Source organism: Nerophis ophidion, linkage group LG01 (assembly GCF_033978795.1).
Source record: "Nerophis ophidion isolate RoL-2023_Sa linkage group LG01, RoL_Noph_v1.0, whole genome shotgun sequence".
In the NCBI taxonomy this organism is placed as follows: Eukaryota; Metazoa; Chordata; class Actinopteri; order Syngnathiformes; family Syngnathidae; genus Nerophis; species Nerophis ophidion.
Genome location: NC_084611.1, coordinates 29,735,323 through 29,743,375, shown reverse-complemented (window position 1 = coordinate 29,743,375; position 8,053 = coordinate 29,735,323). Strand labels below are relative to the sequence as shown.

The following is an 8,053-nucleotide window of genomic DNA, read 5'->3' as shown; positions in this document are numbered from 1 at the left end:
CAACACGCGCCAACCGTGTCGCAGGCGCCATCCTAACAAGCGTGTGTTCCAATCCTCCCTCCAGACTAGCACTCATTACACGGCTTTAGTTGGTCCTGTCACAGGCCAACATTCGGCTTTTCCTTCACCTGCCGCCCTTCATTCAGGTGAGCTCTGTCGGATTCTGTCGCCTCTCTTACCAGAACAAGGGCTCAAAATCGCTTTTTAAATGTCTGCCTCACTGAATAAGTTTAGCTTGCTTGTTAGCCCCAAAGTTAGCTCGGCTGTCGTTCACATATCTTTTTTTTAAAGGGGGAATTCAATTAAATCTGCGTGCCTTGTTTTTTTTTTTGTGATTGACACCAAAAAAGGGAATAATCTCACCGTCTTGTGATCTGCTTGACGCTATGTCAAGTGTTGATATTTTGCATGCAGAGGTGTCTGTGGCTGCATGCGTCAAATGCAGTTCACTAAAAGGCCAAATATTGTAATCATGATGTTTTGGTTTATGTTGGGCTGTTATAAAAATGGGTCTGCTGTTGCCTGCTCGCTCGCACTATGCCTGTACTTGATCATCTCAGGGCTGCAGAAATTGTAGAAGGCATGCAATGGTGCAAGCAAACTACTGTTTGTTTGTGCAGTAAATGTTCTTGGTTTGGCCTAGAGATGTCCGATAATGGCATTTTTTGGCCGATATTCCGATATTGTCCAACTATTAATTACTGATATCAACCGACACCGATATATACAGTCGTGAAATTAACACATTATTGGCCCTAATTCAGTGATTCTTAACCTTGTTGGAGGTACCGAACCCCATTAGTTTCATATGCACATTCACCGAACCCTTCTTAGTAAAGATGCGCGGATAGGCAATTATATCATCCGCAACCGCATCACTAAAGTCGTCATCCACCCGCCACCCACCCGAACCAACATTTCATCAAACCCACACCCGCCCGTTGTTATATATCTAATATAGATAATGCAAGGCATTAGTGAGGTTAGAAAGTTTAACTCCCTCCAAATAGCACAGACACAATGGCTTTCTTGAACTGATTTATATAAAGCTTTACTTTCCCTTCAAATTCACCAATTTCACCATTAATTATTGTTGCTACTGTTTCAAAGAGTGCTGCTTGTTTTTCGTATGTGGGTAACAACATTTAACTATTTATAAATGGTGGATTTCTATAGGCTAGTAAGGTAAAGTGTTCAACCTGACAAGTTTGGGCTACCTTGCTTCTGCAGCCTTCATCAGAGGTGTCACGTGATGTTAGCGTGACGTTGTCTGTGACGTGATATATGGATTGTACCATCAAGAGTTGTCAGGTACAACACTTTACATACTAGTCTATATAAATCAACCATTTATAAGTACACGTCAGTAGGCTAAATGAACCTCTTCAACATAACATTTAACTATCTATAATGTAGCGGATGGCTACAGGGTGTTAGCCAATGACTTTGACTGGGGGGCGGGACTTCCGGGAGAGATAGGGAAGTGACGTAATCGACAGGAAGTGAGAGTTCGAGTTGTCCCTGGAAAAGCGTTAGAGACATGAGAGCTGTTGTGTGGTTGCAATACATCTTGTGCAATAAAGACAAGACAAACAAAGAAGTTTTATGAGCCTACATTCCTGGGATTATTACAATATATATTTCCGAATTGGTTCAACCGCCACCCGCCCGAATCTATTTAAAATCTATTTTTTCGTCATGTCACCCGCCCGACCCGCGGATACTCCGCGGTTGTGTCCGCAAACCGTGCATCTCTACTTCTTAGTGAAAAAAATATATATATATATTTTTTTTAATTCAAGACAAAGTTATGTGTTTTGGGTAACACTTTAATATGGAGAACATATTCTAAGTAACAAAGACTCAATTTAGAGTTATTTGGTTAGGGTTGGGGCCAGGTTTAGAGGGTTAGGGTTATAATGAGGCCATGCCGAACAAGGCATTAATAAGTATTTAATAATGACTAGTTAAGAACCAATATGTTACTAATTTGCAGGTTAATAAGCAACAATAATTAATGGTGAATATGTTCCCCATGACGGTGGCAGAGAAGAGGACTGTGGACAAACTAGTGAGCATCCTGGATGATGCCAGTCACCCTCTGCATAGCGTTATCAGTAGCCAGAGGAGCCTGTTCAGTGCTAGACTGCTTCATCCCAAGTGCAGGACTAATAGACTCAAGAACTCCTTTGTCCCACACGCCATTAGACTGTACAACTCCTCTCTGGGACGGGGGGCGGGGGGTACTAGGATGACAGGGGATGCAAAACATTAACAGTGCAATACGTTTTCATAACATGGTCACTACTGCCTACTTTGTCTTGTTATATTCTTATTTTACTGTTATATTGTTATTCCCATTGTTTTTATTCTTTTTGTAATATTTCTCTATTTTGTTTCCTTTTAAACCCCCATTATTTACTTTCTACTTTTTTTTTTTTTTAAATTGATCTCAACTCTGTACACTGCTGCTGGAATTTTAATTTTCCTGAAGGAACTCTCCTGAAGGAATCAATAAAGTACTATCTATCTATCTATCTTTCTATCTATCTATCTATCTATCTATCTATCTATCTATCTATCTATCTATCTATCTATCTATCTATCTATCTATCTATCTATCTATCTATCTATCTATCTATCGTGTTACCATGTTACCATGTTTTTTTACTGGTGCACAAAATGAACTTTGCATGAACATCACCTTGTTCAAAGAACAAAACCAACACAGTGCATAAACTCACAACAAATTACACACCTGCAATTCAGTGTTACTTCTGCTGTTGCTGTATCCGTAATAAGCCGATAGGGAGAAGTTTTTATTGAGACAATGAGTCGGGTGTGTTTTGACCTCTGCCGAACCCCTGAGGCCGACTCACCGAACCCCAAGGGTTCGATCGAACCCAGGTTAAGAACCACTGCCCTAATGTCTGTCCATCTGTGTTGGCCCTGCGATGAGGTGGAAACTTGTTCAGGGTAGGGCTAAAGCCATATTGTGATATACGATATATGTTACGATATTTTGCCTTAGCCTTGAATGAACTCTTGATGCATATAATCACAGCAGTATGATGATTCTATGTGTCTACATCAGGGGTCACCAATCTTTTTGAAACCAAGAGCTACTTCTTGGGTACTGATTAATGCGATGGGCTACCAGTTTGATACACACTTAAATAAATTGCCAGAAATAGCCAATTTGCTCAATTTACCTTTAATAATTAAATCTAAATATATAAAAAATGGGTATTTCTGTCTGTCATTCCGTCATTCCATTTTTTTTCCTTTTACGGAAGGTTTTTGTAGGGAATAAATAATGAAAAAACACTTAATTGAACGGTTTAAGAGAAGAGAAAACACACAAAAAAATGAAAATCAAATTTTGAAACATAGTTTCTCTTCAATTTCGACTCTTTAAAATTCAAAATTCAACAGAAAAAAATGAAGAGAAAGACTAGCTAATTCATATCTTTTTGAAAAAAAACAATTATTTATTGAACATCATTAGTAATTTTTCCTGATTAAGATTAATTTAAAAATTTTGATGACATGTTTTAAATAAGTTAAAATCCACTTTGAAATAAGATTACATTTGATTCTACAGATTTTCTAGATTTGCCGGAATAATTTTTTTGAATTTTAATCATAAGTTTGATGAAATATTTCACAAATATTCTTTGTCAAAAAAACAGAAGCTAAAATGAAGAATTAAATTAGAATGTATTTATTATTCTTTACAATAAAAAAATAAATACATTTACTTGAACATTGATTTAAATTGTCAGGAAAGAAGAGGAAGGAATTTGGGTAAAAAGGTATATGTGTTTAAAAGTCCTAAAATAATTTTTAAGGTTGTATTTTTTCTGTAAAATTGTCTTTCTGAAAGTTATAAGAACCAAGTAAAAAAATAAATGAAGTTATTTAAACAAGTGAAGTACAAGTCTTTAAAATATTTTCTTGGATTTTCAAATTCTATGTGAGTTTTGTCTCTCTTAGAATTAAAAATGTCGAGCAAAGCGTGACCAGTTTGCTAGTAAATAAATACAATTTAAAAAATAGAGGCAGCTCACTGGTAAGTGCTGCTATTTGAGCTATTTTTTGAACAGGCCAGCGGGCTACTCATCTGGTCCTTACGGGCGACCTGGTGCTGGCGGGCACCGCGTTGGTGACCCCTGGTCTACATTAAAACATTCTTCTTCATACTGCATTAATATACCGTATTTCCTTTAAAAGCCGCCTATGTGCTAATTAATTTAAAACCTCTTCTCACAAATTTTACCCGGCGGTAAAAGTAAGCATGCGCTTAATAATTTGGTGAGCGAGTTTTGCCCGGCAGTAATTCAAGGCAGGCGCATATTACACGCCCAGCGGCTATTCAAGGAAATACGGTATGCTACTTTTAAACTTTCATGCAGAGAAGGAAATCACAACTAAGTCAATTGACCAAAACTGTATTTAATAAAGTTATTAGCAGGTGACTTTTCAAATGATGCTACATATTAGCACTAATGCTACTTTTGGTAGCAACACTTGTGCCCCACACTTGACAAATTAAAGTTGTCTATTCGACGTATTCCCGCTTGAAGCCGAACCACCGCCAGACGATGGACCCCCTGCGGTTTTTCTTGGGAATTAATTCTTCCTTCATTTGTTACCATATTCGCACCTTCTTTCTCTCTTATTACCACTCGACTGGGATGAGAATCAGCACCTCCGAGTCCGCTAGCATCACAACTATTGTTAGCCACGCTGCTACCTCTCTGCTGGGTGAGAGCGTATACGTATGTGACGTATGATGTGACAGTATGTAAGTTTGTGCGCTTGCTGTCTGTGAGGAGACACAAGAAGGAGTGGGAAGAGCCTGTAGTGTAATGCCCGCAGCTAAAAACAACTGCGTGAGAATGTACTCAAATATTACGTTATAGTCATTTTCTATATCGCACAGAGACAAACCCGCGATATATCGCCCAGCCCTAGATCGAAGGATGCCTCAATAGATCGCAACGTGGGTTTTTTGCTCTTGCTACTCATAAAACCCCGACCCAGAATCAGGTCGTCTGCAGGTCATTTAGCGCCGTGGACTCCTGCATTTTTGCATTAGGAGACTCTCTGTGGCCGGGGTGTCTGCCTTCACACTCGTGGTGTGTGTCGCCTCCCGTATTTCAAATATAACAAGTACACATTTTATTACAAATTTTAAAACACCCTCAGATTACCTTTGTTAAGACTTTGCAGACTACTTCAGAACCAGGATGAAGTTTTATCTCCTGACACAGCTGATCTATAGTCCTTGCTTAAGGAAACACTGGAACGTTTTGTCTTCGTTGATGCAAAGACACTTGGTCAAGCTTTCTCCTAAGTAAACCCAACAACCTACCTTTTAGATCCAATTCCCATATCACTTTTTAAATCATTTTTTGGGGAACAGCCTTTAACTATATGAACGGCTCTCTTCAGACAGGAGTCTTCCGTGATGCTTTTAAAGCGGCGGTGGTGAAGCCTCTTATGAAAAAGAGCAGTTTGGACCCAATTATATTTTAATAACCACTGACCTTTATCCAACATACAGTTCTTAAGTAAAACTTTAGAAAAATATGTTTTTAACAAAGTCAATGACTTTTTAAATATAAATAACATTTTAGAACAACAGTCTGGTCTTTTAAAGATTGGTGGAATCCAGATAACAATATCTTACAGTGTTTGTTCTGCTGGATCTAAGCTCCGCTTTTGACACAGTAGACCATCACATTTTATTAAATGGACTAAGACACCTGGTGTGCCTCTTTGGTACTGTGTTTAACTGGTTCTTCTCTTATCTCACAGACAGATGTTTTTATGTAAGTTTGGATGCATGTTTGTCAGAAACACATGAGATAAGATGTGGTATTTGTCAAGGCTCAATTTTAGGTCCAATTCTTTTTAATCTTTATATGCTGCCTCTTGGGACCGTCACTAGGAAAAATTGCATCTGTTTCCACAGTTATGCTGATGATACACAGTTTTAAATTGCCGTGTCTCCTGATGACACAGGACCAACAGATACCCTTTTTCAACTTCATTGTATACATCAAGTCATGAATCACAGTGAATTTCCTACAGCTCACCCAGGACAATACAGGTTTTAGTTATAGGCCCTGAAGACCAGATGGAGAAAATGTTAGCCAACATTACAAGACTTTAAATCAACACAATATTAAAAATCTAGCTGTGATTTTTTTTTACTCTGAGCTGACTTTTATTCCCACATATTAAAAATATCACAAAATTGGGTGTTTATCATCTTGGGAACATCGCCAAAGTCCGCCCGGTTGTCTCTCGGACCAACACAGACTTACTAATGCATGCTTTTATTTCCTGTTGTTTAGAGTATTGTAGTGCCTTGCTCTCTGGCCTTCCCAAAAATAATATCAGTACAGTTATTACAAAAGTCATCTGACTCGTGCTGATGAGGACCAGAGGGCGGCAGTTTCAAATTCGCTGCATTGGCTCCCTGTCTGCTTCAGGGCCGATTTCAAAGTTCTGTCATTTGTTTGTAAATGTCTTTAATGGCCTTGCACCTTCTTATCTATTTGACCTGCTTTTACCGTATCAACCCTCGCAGATCCTGAGGTCTTCTGGCACTGGCCTTTTAGCTTTACCAAATACCAGAACAAAGACCCAAGGTGATGCATTCAGCCACTATGTCCCCCACCTGTGGAACAGCCTGCCAGAGAGCCCCAGGCTTGCAGAGTGTTGATATTAAAAAAAAAAAAAGAGGCTAAAGACACCTTTTTAATCTGGCTTTTTATTGATCATCTTAGAATATATATGTACATGTATGTATGTGTGTGTATATATATATATATATATATATATATATATATATATATATACATATTAGGGGTGTATTTGTATTGAACCGTTTCGGTACGGGGGATTCGGTTCGGCACGCGGGCGTACCGAACAAGTTTGTAAGCAGAAGTCTTCACAAGCTGCTCTGCTTTCTGCCTCTGTTGCTCTGTTTCAGCAGCAAGCATTGTCCCGCCCACACAACCATCTGATTGGTTACATACAAAGCCAATCAGCAGTGCGTATTCAGAGCAATGTAACAGCCAATCAGCGTTGCGTATTCAGACTTCAGAATGATGTAGTCAATGCTTCAGCATCGAGCAGAGATATTCGGTTAGCAGGGGAGCCGCGCACTCTACCCAAATTATACTAAACACTTCCCAGTCACAACTATTACTAACATCACTATGAGCCCGTTGACCTTCTAGAAACTTAAACTGCAGCTCAGCTAGCTCACAGTATAAGCTTGAGGTGAGGGCTAATTAACTTTTAGCGTGATGTTAGCTCATTTTGCTCTGTGTGTGCGCGTTTGTGTGTGTGTGTGCGTTTGTGCGTGTGCGTGTTTTAGGGGCAGCAAAGTCCTGTCTGTCTGTTATTTCATTGAACTCCAATGTGTTTAGGGATAAATAGTCTCTCCTATTGCAATTGTACTATTTTTTCAGCTATAGTTACATGAATCATTAGTAATGTAGCAGCCTAGTTTTGAATAGCAGGGTCCCTGCTATCACATGTTGATAAAAATACAACATTTACATAATAAAAGTCAACTACAGGCTTCCCAAATTCTGTAATAAATTAAGCATAATGAGTGGACATTAAACAGTTTCAATGGAAACTATTTAATGTTGCACTTTTTTTATGTAGAAGAAAGTTTTTTTCATTTTATTTAATCAAAGCAACAACTTGAGGCAGTTTAATGTGGATCAACGTGGGCAGAATTATTATAGTGTTCCCAATGTTAAAAGGATAAAGCCATTGTTTAAAAAATTGGTAAATAAATAACCCAAAAATGTATATTTTGTTGTTTTTTTACTGTACCGAAAATGAACCGAACCGCAACCTCTAAACCGAGGTACGTACCGAACCGAAATTTTTGTGTACCGTTACACCCCTAATATATATATATATATATATATATATGTGTATATATATACGTATATGTATATATGTGTATATATATACGTATATGTATATATGTGTATATATATACGTATATGTATATATG

At 38.2% G+C, this 8,053-nt stretch overlaps 1 protein-coding gene across 2 annotated transcripts in view; it reads left to right on the top strand.

Moving 5' to 3' along the window:
* ipo11 (importin 11) overlaps positions 1-8,053 on the top strand; it is a 240,467-nt gene continuing 232,414 nt past the window's right edge. For both annotated transcript variants that reach the window (XM_061900443.1, XM_061900433.1), the window contains exon 1: positions 1-146. The gene's annotated coding sequence lies outside the window, so the exon portion shown is untranslated. The remainder of the gene's footprint in view (positions 147-8,053) is intronic.